The following is a 25,094-nucleotide window of genomic DNA, read 5'->3' as shown; positions in this document are numbered from 1 at the left end:
AGGGTAAATGTTGGTACTGCTATTTCATGCTAGTGAGAAAGATGATTTTTTTTCATTTTCATATGTTAGTCAGAAAAGTTCACTTCTTGAAATGAAGCATACAGTTCAATTTTTATAAAAATCATGTAACTTTGTTAATAACAATTGTTCTTCAAAGTAATAACTTCAGCTAAATTTGCCAAACCCATTCGGTGTATCTACCATGTGGGTATATATTTTTATTTTCTCTATGTAATGAATGAAGAACCAAAACATAGATATAAAACTTTTAACCCATGTTAAACTACTGACAAGTGGTGAAGCTGGAATTTGGAATTAGCATCCATTTACCACTCCGCATTCTATAATCCCATGAGACTGAGAAACTTAGATGCTTCCAGGAAAACATCTCCCCATTGTTCCCACTGTCTATTCAAAAGGGGACAGTTTTAGGGTAGAATTCTCTTCATCTCCAGCCAGTGGTCTGTACTTTCTTTTTCAATTTTTCACACCACTCATCTAGGTTTCCATGAACTTTAGCCAGGTTTAACAGTGATCACATAAAAACCACACAGACAGGAAATAACTGCTTTCACAAAAATGATGACGTATTTGAGTGTGCATTTACTTAAAATAGCTGGAATTATTTCAGCATTTCAGCAACATGAATCATCATACATGTCACCTATTTTGAACCTTGTTTTGGAGGCTATCTCAAGGATCAGTCTGAAGAGAACGTGCTTATACCCTCAGAAACCTGTTATTGGATGCAAACACCTATAAGTCCAATCATGGGACTCCTTAGTATTGTAACTGAGAAGAATAACATTATAAATCATGTTTAATATTATTTAGACAAAATATTTTAAATGTATTAATAACTACTAATATTTGATGCAACCATATACTTTAAAAGGATAGAGACAGTTGTATTTAAATTGTCACAGTATGCATTCAACCCTAATAGACTAAATGTGGACAATTTAACAAATAGGTATTAAATTCACTATCAGTATCTCTTTCCTTTTACAAAGAATTAAGGATATAAATCTGTAAAGTAAATTATTTTTTATTTAACTTGTGTACTGAGTAGATGTAAAAATCCTGCAAATTGTTAAGTTTCAGATAGAAAATTGTTGCTTCAAAACTCTGATTTGAATTCTATCCAACAAGTCAGATCTTAATTTGTCTTTCTCTTTTCAAGAGGCTTTGCTTCTACTCCAATTTTGGTACTTGTTATTTTGCATATGCGCTATGTTTAATTTTCCTAACTCTTGATTAAGAATTCATTTGAATCACAAACATTTTGTAATATTGTTTTTCTTAACAAGGATCAACAGTGCTGGTACATCTAAGTGTCTCTTTTCCATTTAATAATTTGAATAAAGAACATTTCTTCTAATTTAATATTGCTAATAAATCCCCATAATTGAGATATTATATTTGTTTCCCTGTAATAATTCTGATATTACTGATGTGCAAATATACAGTAAAAGAAAAATAGAAAAAAGTTGGAAAGATATGTCCTATTAAGAGGAAAAGATGAATAAAGGAAAGCATATTTATTGATTCTCTTCAGTAATTTGAGGTCCTTTTCTCCTTCCTTATTCGTTCTCGTTTACATATTTTTCATTATTCCACTTTATGAATAATGAACTCAGTTACTCCTAGTACCAAAGGAGAGGCAATTTTAATCATTGCTTAAATTTATCATTCAGAATTAGGAGAATAATATGTCTGCAGTACCTTATGGAAAATGTATATTCTTTTTCCTCAATTGCTAACCTTGCCTTCAAAATGACCTAAAAAAGGTAACCAAATATTATGCTATTAAACTACACTCTCTATGCTCATACAAACACTTCCATAAAAACTGGTATCAAATCACAGACATTTCTTTTAAATTTAATTGTATTATTTAGTATTTCAATATATTACTTAGTTGTTTTAATAGCAGCATGCTATTTTAGCATGAATATTTCCTTTGCTGGGAATATTCAAGTTGTGATCAGTATGTTCATTTGCATTCATATATGTAGTGGTGCTTTTTTATACATTATAGAAGCTGCTTCCCAAATTATACATTTTAAAAATGTGTAACATTTCATATTCTACCAAATGATGTATGAAAATGCTCATTTCAACTGTTCATTTTAATTCATCTTCAATAGTATTGAATGAATATCATCACCTTTTCTTGAAAATACAATGGTTGAAAATTTATATTTATTTTACTATCATGTTATTCACATGACAGTTTTTCATCTTCATATTTTGAAATGCACAACCTAAAATAAAACCATGTACCTATCTTATCTTCTAATTGAAATGACCTAGCATTGACATTTTTACTGCCATGTTATATATAAAGGTATGTTTATATATCTGTTTGTTTACAAAGGCATTGAGAAATCCATGAGATTATTCCTATGCAAATTGCTTTTCTTAAGATGAAATGCAAAAATATGCACACTATTCTATTTGGGCAAATTCCAGCATCAGTATGTCCAGTATAGTCAGATGGGAGCTGGAACGCACAGGACCAGGAATGAAGAACAGGTCCCTAAATCATCCGGAATTTACTATGTGCTCTTAAGCAAGCCATGCAATAACTAGGTCACCAGTGTGCCATTTCATAATTAGAGGGTTGGATTAAAATAAGTCGGAGTTATTTCATGCTACTTTAAGTGCTGCTCCTATTTTTGCATAGATTGCCCCAATAAAGAGTCCTTTCCTTGTTCCAAAAATCACTTGACAAAACCCTTCCTGTCTGGTGAACAGTTATAGGCCTTGCTTTTCTTTCTTTCTGGCCAATTTGTAACCTCTAATTTTATTTCAGAAGGCATGAATTAAAATATGTAATCGTATCAATCTGTATCTTATTTTAAAACAATCAATAAATTCTTCCAAATACTTTTGAAAAGTTAAATTAGTTGCTTACATCTTTGAAAATTAACGTTATACTAATTATACTTATTGGTATTGCATAATCACAAATACACTCTTCTTGTTTCTTTTTATTTCAGTTTAAATTGTCTTCTTATATTTGCATTGTCATTTTCTTCTTGCATTGATATTTTCTGACATTTTGATGTTTAATATTTTAAATCCTCTTGCCAATAGCTTAGTGTCTATTTTGTCTATGAAATTCCTTGTGTTTACTTTAGTATTACATAAACAGGTAATATATGAAAGGGAAAAAAGGACATGAGAGAAGTTGTGCAGATTTTTCCTGTTTTTATGTATTTGTAACTATTTGTTAAGTAGTCATTTGTTTCTGTAAATACCTAAGCTCAGTTGCTAAAACTTAAGCTCCTAAATAATGACATATGTTGTTAAGCAAGAGAGTTTGTGCTAAAATGTAAAATTAATATTTGAAAATAACAGTAACAAAGTTATATTGTTTCATTGCATATATAAATAAAACCTCATTTAATATTAAAATAATTTCCAGTCCTTTTTATTCCCACAATAATTTCAACCTATGCAATATAAAAGGAAACTTTTAATAAACCCTATGAATACTAAATGTATAAAGAGAACAAAAGAAAGCTGTGTCAAATAGCAGTTCCAGTAAGTATTAGTTTTCTTAGTCCATAAGAATTAAAGATAATATTTTAAGATATGTAAATGTGACCTGAAAAATTTATTGTGCCTATATAAATGTGTATATCAGGAAAGGATTATTTCCATATAATCAGATTTTATTATATTTTCATTTTTTCTTGTTTTTTTCCTGCTTTAATGTATATGGACTCTTTTAAAAAATTCAGAACAACCTGAAATTGAAAACAAATCGGCATGCTTGCTATATGGTCGTCTCTATCACAGGATGCCCTAATTTTCCTTCCAGCTGTGTGAAAGCATCAGTTTTCTCAGGCTGTTAGTAGGGTTATGGTGATGGTTTTTCTGGCTTTATTTTTTTTTATTAGACTGCTGACATACACTGGTCTTCCTGTGCACCATTTTTCTTTGATTTACCTTTGAGAGATTATTTGTGCATCTCACTTGCAAATTAGAGCTCATGCAACTCATTGGGACATTTATAGGCAAATGAAAAGCCAGGAATATCTCTTTATTGTAATAGGATTATTAAATTTTTGCTCAATTTGTATGGAACAGAAATAGATCTGTCACAAGTTTATATTTTTGGAAATTTGAAGCATTTCAAATCTTTACGCTTTGCTTTTCCTAAATCACATTTTGTAATGTTAATTATTTCTTATAACAAATATATCCCAAGTTCCTGTTATACATGTAGATGATAAACAATCCCTGTCCTCAAAGACCTTTCAGGATTCTAGAGAAAGTAAGAAGTAAAAATAAAGTTCATGCGGGTGTTATTTGATATCATAAGAGGGCTTAGGAGGGACTCTAATTAAGAGAGTGTCAAAAAATATTTCCTGGAGGAAATGAAAAATATTAAGAAAAATTCAGACTTAGCCTCATCCACAGATGTGAAAGAGGAATTTTTTACTTTCACAGAAGATGGAGGGTACAAGTTGATAGAGATGAGTAATTTGTATGAGCATATGAAGCATAAAGACCTGAACCCAAAACAGCATGGCAGCCTTTTAGAATTACCATTGTTTCCTACTTCTGAAGCACGAAGTGCTTGGGAGAACTCCTAGGTGTGGATCTAGGAGCAGATATAATTCATATCTTGAAGATTTTAGGCTCTATGAATAAATTCATGAAGAGGCTTAAAATAATAACTTATCCTCAGTTTCTTATGTGAGTAATATATGCAGAAAACTAAACACTGCCTTTAATGCTACAAAGCCACCAACGGTCCAGTCAGGAGACAAACAAATAGGCTGTTCTCAGGATGGAGGATGATCTAACAATTGTTGCATGTCTATTGGAAGCCAGATAGCCTGTTGGGATTGTGCATGCTTGCTGTATTTATTTTTATATTTTTTAACCAATCCCTTTAATAGGGCATTTTTGAAGCAAACGAAAAACATACACACACACAGGTAAGACACCAGTAATGTGGTTCCCATTTATAAGCATTTGTCTGTTGAACAAAGATTGAATGTATGTTTTGCGACATGAATTTATCTAGACACTGGAAATCAAATAAGGAACAAAACTTACAAAAATCCTGTCTTGATTGGGTTCATTTACATTATGGTCATGGTGGGAAATAGATAAATATAAACATGAGTAATATATACTTGTCAGGTGCTGATAACAGTTACTGAAAAACAAAAGGCAGAACAAGAACAAGGAAGGAGGACAGGAAATGTTTGGTGAGTTTTGCATTTTAGGTAGTGCAGCCAGAGTACGAATTTTGTTATAATATAATATGCAGAAAACCTGGGCAAGGCAGAAAATTGTTTTCATGAGTGTATGAGTCTGATCTGGAAGTTGAGGTGCAAAACATTACAAGGGAAAAACAAATTTAACTAGCCTTTAACTTTCCAATAGTCTGGTTTTGAAGTTTATAGGAGGGCGAGGTTATAGGCCAGAGGAGATAGGACATGTAAGATGGACTTCGAGGGACTCTGGCCAGAAGGATGGTCTCTCTGGGGTGTTGATGGCAAAGGTTGGCTGGAAATTGAGAGACAAACTCTCCCTTTTTCTGCCTCTGCACAGAAACCAGAACATAACTGGAATTCTTGGTGCCCAGAAGATTGGAACCTTCTCAGTATGTTGTTTCATTCAAGGCACTGTTGGTATCCTTTACTGCAATGCAGTAAAGCAACCAGCATTGGAGAGCAGTAGGCAATGAAAAGTGCATTCTGACTTAGATGACAAGCAAGGTTTTAGAGCAATGGCCACGGCTGATTTTTCTGCATATTATATATGAGACACCACTGAGGGAACTCTAATATATAATAGGATGGTGTTCTTTGAGGCACTGGAATTTGGAGGCTAATATATGCATCAGTTGGTTACAGAGGTAAGACCTGTAAGCTCTTTGGTGTTGTAAAATTAGATATTAAAACTGAAATTTTTACAAAGGCACCAATGTGCAGGTATAGATATGCACTTGTGTTTTAGATGGTATGGATCGATACCAATTTAAGTGAAAGATTTTTAAATTAGATTAGTGGAAACTGGTTTCAGTCATCAGGTAGGAATACCCTTACTCAGAGGGAGCATCTAAATGGGTGAAAGGAATAGAAAGAAGTGGCATTTTGAAGGGAGATTTTGGTGAGTGGAGAAAAATCCCAAAAAGTGATACAAATACCATTTCGTTTCCCCAAAAAAAGACTCTAATGATGTGCCACAACACCTGGTGTGTTTGAGGAGTTACAGCAGGGCCACTCAGATCTTGAAATGTGGCTGATAGAATCTAGTATGCAGAGAGGGATGGTTTATAGTTCCTAACAGTGGATTTTTAAGTTGACAAGAAGGGATGTGGAGAAAAGCTGGTGATGAAATAAAGGCAGCTGCAGTGGTTGCGAATGGCTGCACTGCCCTTCCGGGAGAGCAGGTCAAGTAGGTGTGGGTAGTAACCCATGGACCGCAAGTGCTGAGTAGGAGCTTTCCTGCAAGTAATTGAGTCTTGCGCATGAGAGCTGCCTTCAATGAGGTGTACCTTCCAATAGACTGAAGACTTTGCTTCCAAGCAGCAAAGGCTCAACTGCAGGACCTCATGCAATACCTGGAGGCCAGACACTGCTCCATTGTGGGGATGACAGTCTGAGGGATCCAATAGGGGAGCCTCAGGAGAGTCAACCCAGAAAAACAGGAGACAAAAAATCCGTTTTAATACAAATGGCATTTTAGCATAAAATAGTATTTCTGAAGAGAGCCTGTAAAATCCTAAACCATTTTTAAATATAATTTAATGTCATTGGCTTGTCATTTATTATTTCTAGTAATTTATACCTTTTCTAAAGACAAATTCATGCTATATGCTACCCCTTCTATGAGGAAGTTATTTCCCTGCTTTTGTTTTTTTTGAGTCTACTCTCACTCTTGCTGTCTATGTGGCTTTCTGAAACCAAGGCAGTTCCTTTTTGAGATTTTGCGTTTTATCCTGGCCGTTAGAGCGAGAGAATGCTTTCACTGCAGAGAAAAGTCATGTCTGGGATTGAAACGACAGGAAGTTAAGTACTATTTTTGAAAATCCAAGATTAAAATGCATGGTTCACAGCTTGTTATTTTTTACAGATAAAAGTTGTTTTGCAAGAAAGATGAATTGAAACTTGGGAGGAGAAAAAGGAGAGATGGGATGATTTAAAATCATTTTTATTTTTGAATTTCTTATTAAGGATTTACAACTCTAATTTAGGCACTAAAAAGATATACCTATGACGATAAAACTCAAATTAACATAGAATAGTGGATATGTGAATTTCAGTTAATATTCTTTTAAATATATTGTCAGTATTTTAAATTGGAAGTTCATTTATAATATAGGTGCAATTGAAAACTATAGCCTTGTCTTTAAAATATCTATATGTGCCTATGTGTGTGCATGTGTTTAAATTCTCAGAAAGAAAAGTTTGACTTACTGATTTTTGGGTCAAAATCACATATGTATGGTAAGTATACCATACCCCATATGTGAGCTCTGATTTGGTTTGTATCCTTTACTTTAAATATGCCTATTTCCTATTCTGCCCCTGTCATTTATGTGACATTTGGGCTAATGTTTTCCATAAATATGATGTAAATTTTTTGCGGTCATTATTTTTGTCAGTTAGGTTGAAGTACATTGACTTGCCAATATTTGGTAGTTCTCACCTACCAAAGTTTTGTTTATTTTAACTTAATATTTTGGAAGAGTATTATAATTTTTCAACGTATTCCAATCCATCCTGTTCTAATATTTCAAAATGTTTAGACCATTTGAAAAGAATAAAGTTAATCAATAATTAACTAATAAAGTTTCAGGTGACTATAGCTATTTCCTCAAAAATTTTTAAATTGTTCGGATTATCCTTGAAATTATGCTGTTTTACATTAAGCACTTAAATTATAGGGGAATCATCACATCTACTGAGAAAATTATCTATATTGGGGCAATTAAAGATTATTAGTCTTTAATAGCATTTTATGTCAGTGATTCAAAGTTACAATCACCCTATGGTTTAGTTGGCTTATCATCTCTTATATGATATTGTTTAGTAACTTCAAATCTTGATATCAAAAATGAAAGGAAGTTTAATATCAGGTTATCTGTTTTCAATTTCAAATTTAATCTACTGCCAATTAAAATGAATGTTTTTATACACAACTGTGTGCAAAGTCAATTTCAGAAAATCAGTAGGTTGACTAGATGTCATATCTCCTGCCTTCTCTGGTAAAGATTTTCCACTAGATCATACCACTTCAATCAGGAAATATTTTGTTATTAGTTAAACTGTGATTGGCTGCTGCTGCTGCTGCTGTAGTTGTTTGTTCATTTCTCCAGTATTAGGGCCAATGATACCTACCAAGGCCAGCATACTCTGAAAACTGTGTTTTGTGTCCAAACTCCTCGGCAATAAAGATTTTGACTAAATAAGTGGAGAGATATTCCATGTTCTTGCAGTAGAAATACTCACTATTATTAAGAAGTCCTTTCTTCCCAACTTGATATGCAGATTCAGTACAATCTCAATCAAAATCCCAGCAAGTTGTTTTGTGCATATATAAAAATTGTTTCTGAAATTTATATGGAAAGGCAAAACATCCGTAATAGTCAATACAATACTGGAGAAGAACAACCAATACCCAATTCCAAGACAGCCTATAAAGCTAAGTGATCGAGAGAGTGTAGTGTTGGTGAAATAACAGACAAATGAATCAGAGGAACAGAATAGGGAACCCAGAAATAGACCCGTCCAATTTTGGTCTACTGATCTATGACAAGGAAGCAGAGGTAATTCCATAGAAAATGAATAGTCTTTTCAACAGCTGGCATAATATGACTCTAGACAGAAACTCACACAATTTAACTCAAAATGGATCATAGATACAAATGTAAAATTCACAGTTTAAAAACTTCTGTTATAAATTGGAGAAAAATCTAGATGATCTTGGGTTTGGAGATGGCCTGTTAGGTATAAGACCAAAAGTACTCTCTGTGAAAGAAAAGTGAATAAGCTGGACTTTATTAAAACTAAAAATGACTGTTCTGTGAATGACATTGTTAAGATAATGAAAAGGCAAATCATAGACTGGGAAAAATATTTGCCAAGCACATATATGACAAAGAAGACTTGTATCCAAAATATACAAAGAATTCAAAACTTATCCATAAGTAAAGAAGCTACTCAATTGAAAAATGGAGAAAGATATAAACCTCAACAAAATAAGATATGTACAGAATGTAAACAAGCATATGAAAAGTTTCTAAAATAATCTTCTGTTATGGAATTTCAAATTAAAATAGCAATGATATGCCACTACACAGCTATTAAAATAGCAAATCTCCACAACAAACAGAAAATCAAAAGCAAGGTAAACAAACAAACAAAAAACCCCAGATAATCCCAAATGCCAGCAAGGAACATGGAAGAACAGGAACTCTCATTCACAGCTGATGAGAGGGAGAATGCAAAGTGGTACAGCCACTTTGGAAGAGTCTTTGGTAGTGTCTTACAAAAATACAGTCTTACTGTATCATCCACTGTCACTCTCCTCTGCATTTACCCAATTGATTTGAAAACTTAGGTCTACACAGAAACCTGAACATAAATATTTATAGCAGCCTTAATCATAATTGACAAAAAACAGAAGCAATCAAGATGTCCTTCCACAGGTGAATAGGTAAACAATTTGTGTTACATCCACACAAGAGGCTATTCCATGATAAACAGAAATGAGTCTTCGAGGCACAAAAATCATGAATGAACCATAAGTGCATATTGCTGAGGCCATGAAGTTCTGCAAATCAGCTATACAGGCCACAAATGGTTATGTTTCCAATTATACTCAAAAAGGGCAGATGATAAAGATATTAAAAATCAGTGGTTTCCAGGATTTTGTGGTTAGGGTGTGGTTTTAAGAACAGGGGCACAGGGGATTTTATAGGATGATGATGCTATTTTCTGTGAAATTTTAATGGTTGATTCATGACATGATGCATCCCTAGAACTTTATGACACAAGAATGGACATTAGTGTATATGAATTAGTGTATATGAATTAGTGTATATGAATTGTTTCCCAAAGACACACATTTTAAAAATTCTGACCCTGCAATGCAAGCATACTGGAGTTGAACAATTAAATAAATGAATGGAATGCCAGATTGGGGGGTCATTTTTCTACTGTTGGAATGGGAAGTTACAGATAAAGCGATGAGAGGAGGTTAGAATGATCCATGTGACAATAGAAGGGATTTAGGGACTTCAGTGTGGATTACTGCTTTCCTTGATATAGATACAGTGGCTATATTTTGGGCTATTTACACATTTCTGTATATACATGGGTTATAATACACTCATATATTTCCTTGTTCTTTCAGTTGAGAAGGTCGAAAAGCAATGGTTTCTAATACTATTCTCCCTAAAGGGAGCCAGGGCTCCTTGGAGAAATGGCTGATTGTAGGAATGGGTTTGGGAAATATACAAGATGAGTCTGGAACTTCTTATTTGCCAGAAAAATAAGGACATGCTAAGAATAAAAGCACACAATGATCAGGACACATGAAGGAGACATACGGGCCATCTGAAAGATCTACTAGGGGTCATGGAACAGCTTGAGCAACAACATAAAATAACATAAGTAAAATCTTATTAGATTGTAAGAGCAACAACATAAAACAACATAAGTAAAATCTTATTAGATTGTAGTCCAAGTATCTGATAAATATCCATGAGTCTAAAATGATTGAATAACTGCTTATTAAATAAGTGGAGGTGAAAGACAAATCTCCCATGTATAAGAATTCCAAACAATTTCTAAAGATATTCCAAACTCAATATGGGGACCATAAATTCCAAATACTTAAGTGTGGGCTGCACATAGAGTCTTCTTACTAAAGAGTGCAATACTAAAATGGGGCAAAGAGTGAATTTATAGTGGATAAGCCTGACAAACACTATTTCAGCCAGATGATCAAGGTCAATATCAGTAAACATCATGATGTTGATAGTATATATCCTTAATATGGTATTATAAAAATGACACATTACCTTTATGATCTTCCTCTCCCAAACCCATAATCTCAGTATTATCATGAGATAAAATAAGAAAAATTCCAATAGAAGATATCTTACAAAATATTTGATCAGCATTCCTCAAAACTCTCAAGGACACCAAAGGCAATGAAAGCCTGAGAAAGTGTCACAGCATAAGGAAATATGATGACTAAATTTAATGCCAGAACTGGATCATGAAACAGAAACTGAACATTATATAAAAACTAAGGAAATCTGAATAAAATATGGAAGTTAGTAAGTGGTATGTATTAGTTAGCTAAATGCTGCTGGAAATGCAATATACCAGAAATGGAATAGCTTTTATAAAGGGAATTTATTAAGTTATAAGTTTATAGTTCTGAAGTCATAAAAATGTCAAAAGTAAAGCATCCTGAGAAAGCTACCTTGACTCAAGAAAGAGCTGATGATGTTAGGGGTTTCTCTGTCAGCTAGGAAGGCACATGGCAATGTCTGCTAGCTTTCTTTCCTGGCTTCTCATTTCAAATGGCTCCCCAGGCGGCATTGTCTCTCTGCATTTCCAAACATCTGTCAGCACTGCAAGCATATCCAAATGTCTGTGTCTGTATCAGCTCTGGCCTTTCTTCAAAATGTTTCCCCTTTTAATGGACTCCAGTGAACTAATTAAGATCCACCTTGAATAGGCAGAGTTAAGTCTCCATCTGATCAAAAGGTAACACAAACTATTGGGTGGATCACATCTCAAAAAGCCGACCCTGTGATATTAAATCAGGATTAAAAAACATGACTTTACTGGGGCACACAACAGTTTCAAGCCAGCACATTCTACCCTCCAGACCCCAAAAAGACATGTTCTTTCCACAACAAAACACATTCATTCCATCACAATATCACAAAAACCTTAAATCACTTCAGTAACAATACAAATGCAATACAAATTCATAAACAGTGCAAAATCTCATCAAAGTCAGTTACAGGCATGGTCTGTTCTAAAACAAAAATGTTCCTCTGGCTGTTGACCTGTGAACTCAAAACAAGTTATTTGCTTCCAATATACAAAGGAGGGACAGTCATAGGATATATACTTCCATTTCCATAGGGAAAATTGAAAGGAAAAGAGGGGTCACCAGACCAAAACAGTTATAAAAACCTGCAGGGAAAACTCCATTAGATTTCAAAGTCTTAGAGTCGTTCACCCTCAGGGCTTGAGAAAGCTGCAGTCCCACCCTTTCCAAGGGCCTGCTCAGCAGCTCTCTACAAATGCTGAGATGAGGGTTGCAGCACTGGGATTCCTTATGGGGGCACGTTTTTCTCTGCTCCACCCTCTCCAAGCATTGAAGCAGCACTGGGCTCTCTGCCAGCTCCAGAGCACACACTCAGTCCCCTCAGAAAAACGGGACAATTGCCAGCCTCTCCCATCCCAGTTTATGTGCTCCACACTCTCGAGGCCTGGAGCACCAAAATGCTTCCTGAGCATTGAGATGGAAGGCCTGCCCTCTGCTTCCTGGGCAAACTCATCCTTCCTATGTGATGGATGTGCCCACACTCCTGGTATGAGATTTCTTGGCTTCAGACCTTAGCTTCCATGGATCTGCCTTGAAGTCATTGTTCCTTCAATCTGTTCCTTTGCTGACCCGTATAGTCCAGAATGATGGTGATTCCATTCATACAGCTCTCACCAGAAATTTGTTGGTTTTCCATGCAGTGTACAGTGATCATATCTGTCAGACAATAGGACTTTGCACAAATCCTTCTTGAAAACTCCATCTTCAATCTTCACTTGTCATGTAATGGCTGACTGCTTCCATGTTTGGTTAAATTCTTATGTGAGGCACTATTCACTGGGGTCTCACTTTCTGGAAGCCCAGAAATTTCCAGAGCATCAATTTCTGTTTCCTTTGTACCCAAAAGTTCAGTTCTCAACTTATCTCTTTAGTATCACATTTTGCTACAAACTGCAAGGTGAAGCCAGTCTGCATTAGTTTGGAAATCTCTTCATGCAAGTACCCTGGCTTGTCGCTTTTAAATTCTGCCTTCCAGCAACACCAGCAGTCAATTTTACCAAATTTTCTGCCACTTTAAAACAAGAGTTGCCTTCCTCTAGTTTGGACTGACACATGCACTATTTCTGTCTAAGGTCTTATACGATCTATCTTTAGAGTCCATATTTCTACCAACAGTTTCTTCAAAGCAATTCAGACCTTTTCTTTCAGGTATATCACGATTATTCTAGAATCTTCCCCTTATCTATTTGCAAACAGTAGCACTCCACTTCTCTGGTATCAAAATCTGTTTTAATTTGCTAAATGCTGCCAGAATGTAATATATCATAAATAGAGCAGCTTTCAAAAAGGGAATTTGTTAAGTTACAAGTTTACAGTTCTAAGGCCTTAAAAATGACCAAACTAAGGCATCTAGAGAAAGATACCTTGATTCTGAAGAAAGGTTAATATCTGTCACATGGGAAGGCATGTGACCAGAATTTGCTGTTCCTTGTTCCTTGTTCCATTGCTTCTAGCTTCTTATCTCTGTGGCTTCCTCTCTAAGCCTCTATGGCCTTCACTCAGCTCTCGTGCAAAACTCTGGGGTTCTGGTTTGCTTAGCATCTCATGGTAAGGTGTATGGTGATGTCTGCTGGGCTCTGTATCTTTAATTGGTGACATCAACTGTAACAATTGTAACATATTAATATAAGGTTAATAATAAAAGGAGAAACTATATGCAGGATGTAGGAGAGCTAACTGCAATACATTCTTGATTTTTTGGCAAATCTAAAACTGTTCTAAAAATCAATATAAAATATAATATTCACTGTATGGAATTAAAGCAATTTGGACACTACAGCAGACAGGATCTGTGAGCATAAATACAGGCAAATACATATTAACTGAACTGAGGCACTGAGAGAAAAAGATTGAAAAAATAATAACCGAAATTTAAATGACTTTTATGGCAGTATCAAATGATTTACACTAACAAGTCTGGAATTTCAGCAAGAGAGAAGAGATGGAATAGGACAGGAAAAAAATGTCTGCACATAAACTCGCCAAATCTGTTGAAATATATGTGATTTTCAGTTTCATGTGCCGGCTTGGCCAGGTGATGGTGCCTGGTTGTCTGGTTAAGCAAGTACTGGACTCTCTGTTGCTGTGAGCAAATTTCATGGACTTAAATCATGAGCACTTTGGTTGTATCCATGGCAGATTACATCTGAAGTTAGCTAATGGAGTGTCTCCTGCAATGAGTGAGGCTTAATCAAATCCCGTGAAGAATTTTAAGGGGAGTTCAGAAAAGAGAATCTCTTTCTCCACCTTAGCCAGCCAGCCTCTCCCTGGGAGTTTGCTGAGGACCATCACTGGAGGTACCAGCTTGCAGACTGACCTACAAATTTTTGACTCTTACGTCCCCTCAGTTACATGAGACATTTTATGAATCTTATATTTACATATCTCTCCTATTGGTTCTGTTTCTCTAGAGAACCCTGACTAAGACAATTATATTAAGCTCCAGATTCAAGAGTCTCAGCAATAATAAAACTCTTTACATGCAGAAAAATCCAATTCTAGTCACATCATAGCTGAAAACCAATGATAACAGAGACAATCTTAAAAGAGGCCATGTATCATTACCCTCTGTCCCCAAACCACATGCATGGCTATATAAAATGATGGCAGAAATTTCATTAGAAACAATACAGGTCACAAAGTCATGGAGCAATATCCTTAAAGTGTTGAAACAAACAAACAAACAAAAAGCTCTATTCAGCAAAAAACTGAGGTGATATATAGATAATAAGTAGTTCTTTTTCCATGTACTAATGCTGAGTGAACTGTCACCTGCAAACCTGTACTAAAGGAAAAACTAAAGCATATTTCAGCTGCAGGGAACATTGAAATTTGGATCTTTTCCAGAAATGAAGACTCTAAGTGGTAAATTCTACAAAATATATAGAAGTGTACTTTATTTCTATAGAATAGCAATATATATTTAGAAAATAAATTTTGAAAATGTCATTTTAATGATTCACCAATATGATGAAATACACATAAACAAATATAATGAAATAAAGAGAGACCTCCACACTAAAGTCTGAATAATTTTGCAAGTAGAAACTGCATAGGATCTTAATAAATGGAGAAATACTTCATGCCCATGGTTTTGAAGATATTGTTAAGATATAAAATTTGAAAATTAGTCCATAGATTCAAGGCTATATTAACCAAAATTCCCATAGAGGTTTTTAGAATATTCAAGCTCAAAAATAAATAAGGTGCAAAGAATTAAGCCAAACTGGTCTTGACAAGAAAAAACAAAATTGGAGAATTTTGCTGAAATATTCTACCAGTCATTGACTCTTGACCCCAATAAAGAGCTGTTTAATTTCTAACCCCCAATCCTGTGTGTGTACTCATTTGTGAGTAGGATCTTTGAAGAGTCTATTAAGATCAGGACACATTGAATCAGGGTGGGTCTTAACGCACATGACTGGAGTCCTGAAAAGCAGAGGAAATTTAGCTGTAGTCAGTCAGTGGAATCAAAAGAAGGTGACAGATATCCCCATGTGGGGGGAGATTGCCAGAAAGTCATCACCAGAAATCTACATATTTCAAAGAAAATGTGGCTTGTCTCCAAAACTGTAGGACAATAAATTACTGCTTTTTAAGCCAACCTATTTGTGGTATATATCATAGCCGCCCTGGCAAATTAAGAGAGTTTTTGATACTATAAAGTGGGGTACTACTATTACAAATACCTAAAAATGTGGAAGTGAATTTTCTAATTGCCTGGAAGAATTTTGAGATGCTTGATAGACAAGTCCTAAATTACTTTGAAGAGATGGTTGATAGAGCTATTGACATTAAACAAGATTCTGGTGGGGTACAAAAAAGTGAGGAGATCTGTAGAGCAAGTTCCTACCATCTTAGAATATATATAGTCATGGACAGGCTGTGGATAGAAATATAATTATTAAAGATGCTTCCAGTGAGGCCTTAGAGGAAATTGGAGGAAAGGCGATTCTTGTTCTAAAGTGGCAGAGAACTTGCCTGAAATATATCCTGATGTTGGATTGAAAGTGGCACTTGTAAGCAATAAATTCAGATATTTAGCTGAAGAAATTTCTGAGTAAAATGTGGAAGGTACATCCTGGTTTCTCTTTGCTGCTCATAATTAAATGAGAGAGTAAAAAGGATATACTGAAGACCGAACTGTTAAGGGAAAAGAAAATGGCATTTGATGATTTGGGAAATTCTCAGCCTTTGAAGATAAGTTCAGAGAGTGAAGCCAGAATCAGTTTTAACAGGACTGTCTATGAGTTTCCTAAAGGTGGGTCCCAGAGAGCAGGACTCTGCATGGGGGTGTGATTGAGCAGCTGTTTGCTTAGGAGAAGAGATGATGACTGTTGGATCCAATCAACCATCTCAGAGTAAGTCCAGAATAGAAATGTGATTATCCAGGAAGGATCTGTGGGAGATCCTTTTGTCTAATGACTTGGACTTTCCTGAATTGCACATAAAATCAGTAAGGATTTGGGGACTTTTGTATGATCAGAGCCATTGTCAGCCTGGATTAAAATGGACAGAGGCAGGGCAAAAATCAAGGAAAAATGACTTCAAGGGCAAAACCATGAAGCAGAGGTCTTGGTAGAAGAGATCTCCTTAAATCAAAAGAGAAAGCCCTGTGCCCCAACAATTGGAGGGGATGGGCCTTCCGCCCTGGCTTTCTGGGAGAGTGTAGCTACCTCGCTACTTTTGGAGAGGTCCAGAGGAAAAAGCATCAAACTGCAGATGACTCTCAAACTTTGAAATCTAATGGAGTTGGCCCTGGTTTCAGATTTGCTTGGACAGCACAACTTCTGTCTTCCTTTCAGTTCCTCCCTTCTAGAATGCAAATGTCTTTGCTATGCCTGCCCCACCATTGTATTCTAGAAATAGATAACTTATTTTCTAGGCTATAAAGGTCCACAGATGGAGAAGAATTTTGTCCCAGGACGGATCACACCCATAACTGATTTTTTTTTTGGTAGAGGGCATGCATGGTCCAGAAATTGAACCCAGGTCTCCCACATAGAAGGTGAGCGTTGCACCACTGACCCACCCATGTACCCACCCTTAACAGATTTTGCTAAAACTTTGCATTTATAGTTATTGAAATGGCTTAAGGCTTTTGGGAAATTGGGATGGTGTGAACACATTTTACACAAGGAAAAGACATGTCTTTTGAGGGTTCAGAGAGCAGATCTTTTAGAAATCAGGCACGGTCATGTCCTAACCTCCATTTCTGTGGTGTGAACTCATCTGTAAATTAGGCACTCAAAGATTCTATTTGCCTGAGGCCAGATTGAATCAGGGTGGCCCTTAATCCATATGGCCAGTGTCTTCATAACCAGGGAAATTTGTATGTTGTCCGTCAGTGGAAACCTGAGACGGAACACATATGGCCACATGCTGGAGTACTGCCGGAAAGCCATCAACAGGATGCTGCAAATTTCAGAGAAAATACAACCTGTCAGTACTTTGTTGTTGAACTCCCAGACCTCAAAACTGTGAGACAATAAATTTCTGCTGTTTAAGCCAACTAACTTGTAGTATTTGTCATAGCAGCCTTGAAAAACTAAGATATCTTCTGATTTGAAGACGTACTTAATTAATCAAGGTATTATATTTGCATAGGTATAGAGAAAGATAAAAAATACAGAATAGAAAATGCAGAAATAAACCAACACACTGTATACACACACACACACACACACAGTTTGTTGGTGTTCCAGGAAGTTGATAAGGTAATTTAGTTTAAATGAAGCTCTTTGAAAGCAGTGTTGAAGAAATTAGATATGCATTGGAAAAAATAAACTAGACACCCCTTCCTTATCCCATATAGGTAGAAAATAATTCAAAATTGATCAAAGATCTAAATGGAAAAACTAAAGGTATCAACCTCCTATGTTAACAAGTGTTTTGCAAGTTGATAAATTTTGTTTCATCAAACTGAAAATTATATGCTCATAAATATAAACTATTAAGAAATTGAAAGCCAAGTTACAGCCTGGGGAAAAATTTTGCAATATATATATGTTATAGAAGATTTATATTAAGGTAAAAATAATTTCTGCAAAGCAATAATAAAAGAACAAATAAGGTAAATAAATAAGTGGACACAAGTAGACACCTCACAAAATATATATATATACAGCCAATATGCAAATGATAAGGTGCTCAAAAGAATTATTTACTAAGACAGCTACAATGTGATGCCACTTCTGATAAACAGCATAGCTAAAGTTACAAAGACATGTATAATAGAATATCATGTGTTGTTGATGACATGGAGCAAATGCAATTTTTCATACGTTTCAGATGGGTATGTAAAACAGTACAACTACTTTGGAAAATTTTATAGCTTCTAATACAGTTAATATTTTTCCTATATTACATCAATTCCACTGCTAGGAATATATCCAATAGAAATGAATATATATGTCCAAATGTAACTCATAATAAGAATGATTATTTATTTATTCAAAATGTACCCAAACACCTAAATGTACCTGAACAGGAAAACAGCTAAACAGATTTTTGAATATTCATATATTGGAATATTATTCAGCCATAAAAACATAAAATTTTCTGGTACATGTAACAACATGGATGAATTTCAAAAAACATGCGGGGTGAAATAATTTGGCTGCAAAAGAGGTCATGTGATAAGATTTCATTTCTTTGAAGTCCTAGACCACAGAGAGCTAATCTGTGGTGGTAAAATTTAGAAAAGTTGTTGATGGAATGCACTGGAAAGAGGATATTTGTGGTGTAGGAGTCAAAATGTTCTCTGTCTTGTTTGGGGTCGTGGTTATACATTTAGCAAAATTCCTTGAACACTATACTTCAAACACTGTACATTTTATTAAAATTGCACCTAACTAAGCAATAAAGAAATATGAGCAGTGACAGTAACAATAAATTTGACTTTATCAACATTAGAATCATTTTGCATCAAAGGAAATTATCAAGAACGTGGAAAGAACATCTGCAGAGTGGGAAAAAAATAGTAGTGAACTGTATGTTAGGTAAGGGCTTAATATCCAGAATACATAAAGAATTTTAGCAATGGAACAACAGAAAGACAAGGAACCAAATTAAAATCTGAGCAAGGGACTCGACTAGACATTTCTCGAAAGAAGAGATATCTATAGCCAACACACAAAGGAAAAAAATATTCAATACCTGAGCCATTAGAGAAATGCAATTTGAAACCAAAATGAGATACAACCTCACACTCACAAGGATTGCTGCTATGAAGAAAATGGAAAATACAAGTGTTGGAGAGAATGCAGAGAAATTGGAACTCGTGTATTGCTGGTGGGGATGTAAAATGTTGCAGCCATTTTGGAAAGCATTTTGACAGTTCTTCCAAACGCTGAATATAGGATTACAATAAGACCAGGCAATTCCATTTTAGAAATATATACAAAGAAAGTGAAAATGGGATTGCAAATAGATATTTATACACTAGTATTTAGAGTAACAGTATTCACAATAGCCAGAATGTAAAACAACCTGTATCCATGAACAAATGAATGGATAAACAAAATGTGATATGTACATACAATGGAATATTATACAACCATTAGAAAAAAATGAAGTTATGTGACATGCTACAATAGTGTAGAACTTTGAAAACATCATTCTCAGTGAAAGAAGCAAGGCACACAATGACAAATAATCTATGATATCTCTTATGAGAAATTATTTGAAAGACAAATTTGCAGACAGAAAGTAGACTAGAGATTACCAGAGAATGGGTAGAAAGGGAAAAGGGAGTGTTTGTTTGGACAAATAAAAAATAAATTAAAAACTCAAAAATAAATATAGTAGATAAAAATATGTCCTTGTTCCTCTGTAATACTTCAGGGTTAAGGAAATAAAATTTTAAGCAGTATAGCAGAAAAAGGAAAGTCACCACTAGGAAGGTAAAACCAGACTAGCATCAGAGTTTTTCAGTCTTTTCTCCCCTTTGGAACTAAGGTGCACATAAGACCAGTGAAAACTTTGCATTATGACACATTGATCAATGTGACACATTGCTAAACATCTCAGTAATAAAATTAACACCCCTCCCCCACATAGAAAGGTCGACACAAAATTTGGGTGCTTGACCCCAAAAATTGGGTGCTTATTTCCACCCAAGTATTTGCAGATATTCTGCCTCCACCCACCCTACTGAATCGTGCTCTGGATTCTCAGATTGGTCATTTTCTTCCCTTTTTGTGTTTATAATTTTGTTACATATAAGTATATTACAAGGATGGGCTGTTTTGCTTTAGTGAATTTATTGATTGTTAATTATATCACAAACAGAAAACTTGAAATAAAATTGAAAATAAAATTATAAATGCATTTCTTGATCTGTTAGGGAGTGAGTTGTAGAAGTGCTGATTCATTATCCCCAAAACACTTAAGTGTGGATTGCCTACAAAAATGAACTTTTTCTACAGAATGTAATGCAATGACAAAAGCATGGAAAATAATGTTGATAGCATACTAAAATCCAATCCTCAGATCCCATTCATATTTTTCCAATTTTCCCAATAATAAATTTGTATTTTTAAAGCCGGGCTAGGAATCACATTTCACATTTCATTGACTTGACCCTTTATGTCTCCTTCAGCCTGATTTTTGCTTCCTTTGTAGCTTCAGATTATTCATATTTGACATCAGTATTATAGAAGTGAAATCATGCTGGATTCTTTGAACTGTACCAGTTGCACAATGTTTCAAATTGCTTCGTTATAGATATTTACTTTAAGTATTTGATCTAAGTGATGTCTGCCAGGCTTCCCTGCAGGAAAGGTACTCTTTTCTGTTCATAATTAATAAGAATTGTCCAGGGAGGTTGTCTATAAACACCCTGTTCCTGATCATACTTTCAATTCATTTTTCATTCATACTAGTTTGGACTTATAGTTTACTATATATATATTTTAATTTATACTGACAAAACAACATACAAACATGCCATTCTTAACATATGAACATTCCATACTTGGTGTGCAATCAATGGCACACAATATCACCACATAGTTGTATATTCCTCACCATGATCATTTCTTCCTATATTCTTGAATGGGTTATAATACATTACTCTGTTTATTTTTATGCTGAACTGTTTCAAATTCAGCCAGTGTGACCCCGTCAAGTGGTCTTCTGCGAACTTTGCACATGCTGCTCTCATTCTTAGAGGATTCCCTGATCTGTGGTGCACGTGCACACACGTACCACTACCAACAACAACATGAACGGCAACATTGCATTTGCCTTACAAATTTGTTAGCTCAGAATTCAGACAGACACATTGGGAATGACTTGTGTCCCTGTCCACAATTCCCAGATCACCCCTTGGGAAGTCTGGAATGGGTGGGGATGACTCAAATGCTTGGGTCTTGGAATCATCTGAAAGCATCTTCACTATAGGACTGGAGCCTCCCCTAACTTGACTTGAAGACTGCACTCAGCTGTGCCTAAGAGAACACCTATATGTGGCCTCTCTACGCAGCTTGGCTTTCTATCAACAGTGACTGCCTATAGGAGGAAGCCAACAAAAAGGGGGAAGCCAGAGAGCAAGTATTTCAAGAGAGCAAAGAAGAATCACCAAGGCTTCTCATGATCTAGCCTTGGAAGACACACTGCAACATATTTCCTATACTCCGTTAGTTGAAGCAGTCACAAAAATCCTCAAATTCTAGCAAGAGGACATAGAACCCACCACTCAATGGAGGGAGTGTCAAAATATATGTGACAACATATAACGGTCATAATCACTTATATCTCAAGTGAGATATCTTGATTGATAGAGGAATAGCTATAAATAGATGCATGCCTTCTAAAAATAAAGAAAACATACAGGATCTCTAATCACCATATAAATAAACATCTGTTTGACTTTGAGGGTATAGAAATATATTTGAGTTATTTTGAGTCTTACAATAATGTATTTAATTTGTTTATTGATATAAAGATCTACCACAGGGTAGGACATGGTGGCTTAGCAGGCAGAGTTCTCATCTGTCATGCCGGTGACCTGGGTTTGATTCCTGGTACCTGCCTATGTAAAAAAAAAAAAAAGAAAATCTATCATGGAGAACTGAGATAAATAAGATTGATAAACAGTTTTTAATTTTAGTATTGACTATACAGTTGGGTTATAGTATTTAAGATAGACCTAAAAGAAATTTTCAATGGATATTAATAATTCAAATTGGCTTTATCATTTCCTTTATTGTGAAGACTCTTTGACATTAAAAAATGTCTTTTCATATCATCCTTAATCATTTTCAGAGCATAAAATATTTCCTTTGCTGTTCATTTATCCAAATGTTACATTTACATAATGTCAAAATAAAATTTATTGTTTTTTATACACATATGTGGCCATTGCTTCCTTCCTCCATAATATTAAGCGTATGTGTATATTTCTTGCTATTAGAATTTGTATTGCCATAATTAATGAATAAGAAACCAAAATGTAAAATTTTTCAATGTATTATAATTTTCCATATATAGTACATATTGTACATATTACAAATCAAAATGAGCCTTTGGAGAACATGGGAGCATGGACAATCAATTGGTCCAGAAGCACTTTTTACTAAATTAAATATATCTTAAAAGAACCTTCAGCAAAAATCCTACTGTAGAAGATTCATGAATCAAATATTTACTCTGCATTTCTTTCATGAAAGTAAGAGTCTCATATATTAGGGAAATAATATAATAGCAAAGGGAATGGAGATGCAAAGTTCTTTGTTTAGTTATAAAAGTTTTAGAGAGTGGCCTGTTTCCTTGAGACAGACTCTAACTCGGAAGACATCAGATAATTCACTTTATTGACTGTAGCTTCAGTGACTGATAAATTTACTTTCCTTTGCTCACTCTTAGGATGTTTACTTGATGAGAAGGAGAAAAAGTATGCACTTGGCTACAGGAAGACAAGAATCAAATCCTGACTTTACTCTGTTATAACCATGCAGCATAACCTCAGCCAGGTCACTTCAACACTCCAAACTCATCATGAAATGAATACGGTGCCATATGCATATCCTAGGAGCATTTGGAGGATGCATTGCTTGGAGCAACATGCTGACTTGTGAGAAGGTAGTTTCAAGGAGGATGAGTTACCTCTTTACTGCACCTTGGGCTGCGTGCATTTGGCTATGAATATGTGTGTGTGGTGGGAAATTTCTAAAATTATGGAATTAATTAATGAAAAAATGGTTTCTTAGCTGTTGAAATACTCCATGCAGTAGGGAAGAAGAATTAAAAATATGTAGCTTAAATGTTAGCATCTTGTGTGTCGTTCTGCTTTGGGGAAAGAATGAGAGATGCTGTAGGATTTAATGTATAATGGAGAAAGAATCTAGAGTGGGGATACTTCTGATACATAATTTAACATTCTAGCTTTGTAAATGTCCAGAGTCTCTAATTCCCTTGATGCTACATTAAACTATGCCTATGAGATTCTGTATTCAGAGATCTTAAATTGCATGAAAGTATAACAAGACTTGTTTGTAATTAGCTTTTATTTTAGTTTCATAAACAAAATGAAATTTTCAGAAAGCATTTAATTCATCCTAAGTGACATATTTTGCAGGTTCTGCAGTAACGGAGGAGAGTGTGTATGAACAACATTTTTTTTTTATTTCCGATAAAGCCTTCTGATAGGCTTACAACCCAAATGACTGTTACATATGTTTATAGGTACTGCAAATGCCTATGGACAAAAGTATTTTTGAGATGCAGATCTTATATTGAAGAGCATGTTTTCAAGCACAGAAAGGCAATAAAAATTTTGCTTCAGTTAAATTTCCTTCAATTTTAAAAAGCTGTAATTTATTCTGAGAATATACAATATTATGTTCTTTAAGAAATAATACATTTTTGTATTTATAAAACTTTTTAATTGCTCTTGAATTTTCACTTTGGAAAAATGAGTTTTTTAATCTAAAGTTGTGCCTGCTGCTTTCAAAGCTATGTATTTTACATGGCAATTATGACTTTTGTGATGTATGAAGACTTGCAAAGCTGTCACTCCCTCTGGAAAAACATAAGGATCAGGGAAATTTGATGCTAGATATGCACATTTGGGAAACTTAACAATCTGTTACGCTCTGTGTAGAAAATCCAGTCTATAATTTTAACTATAAATTATATTTCTACTTTGCCATTCACGAATAAAGATAGAGGATAATTTAATCATTTATACATTTCATAATATGCTCCTTTGCTGATTTCTTTAATAAACATTGGTAAACCCAATCCTGATGTTAGAATATGGCATAATTTATTTAAGGAAAATAGATTTTAAGCTATTTTATTAACAATGCGTATTTTTTAAAAAGCTTCTCACTCACTTCTTCTTATATTCCCCCCAAGTAATTAAATTACTTATTAGAGCATAGCAGGAAGATTTCATGTATCTCTGGATTGATATAAGTATGACCACGAATGCAAACCAAGTAATTTCCTTGACCATTCATTTTTCAATGTCGCCTGAGGAAATATAGTTTACCATTAGGTAAAATTTAAGCTACATATTTTTCATTCTTCTTCCCTACTGCATGGATTATTTCAACAGCTAAGAAACTATTTTTCCATTAATTAATTCCATAATTTTAGAAATTTCTGAGTATTAGCAACCCTAATTCATACAATATAGTGTTTTACTGTAGGTATTGTGATAAGTGTTACTCTTAAAGATATTGTCTTTTTTAGGTAAAACAGAAAAATCTGCTATCTGAATATTATGTATCTTTACAGAATTATGCAAATATGGGGAGGGATGATGGTTTACATTGGGTTTAATATTTGTGCTACTTTCATCTTCGTTGTATCGAGGTTTTTTTTTAGTTTCAGGTGATAAGGCAAAGATAAAAAACAAACAAAACTTGTTGACAAAATGTATGGAAGCTCTTCTAGTGACTTCCATTTACTTCTTAGCAGCCAGAACTGCCACATAATGACTTCTAGGTGCCAACAAAGGACTCTGGGGACAT

This window comes from Tamandua tetradactyla, chromosome 18 (genome assembly GCF_023851605.1).
Source record: "Tamandua tetradactyla isolate mTamTet1 chromosome 18, mTamTet1.pri, whole genome shotgun sequence".
In the NCBI taxonomy this organism is placed as follows: domain Eukaryota; kingdom Metazoa; phylum Chordata; class Mammalia; order Pilosa; family Myrmecophagidae; genus Tamandua; species Tamandua tetradactyla.
Note: the sequence above shows the minus strand (reverse complement) of the source record.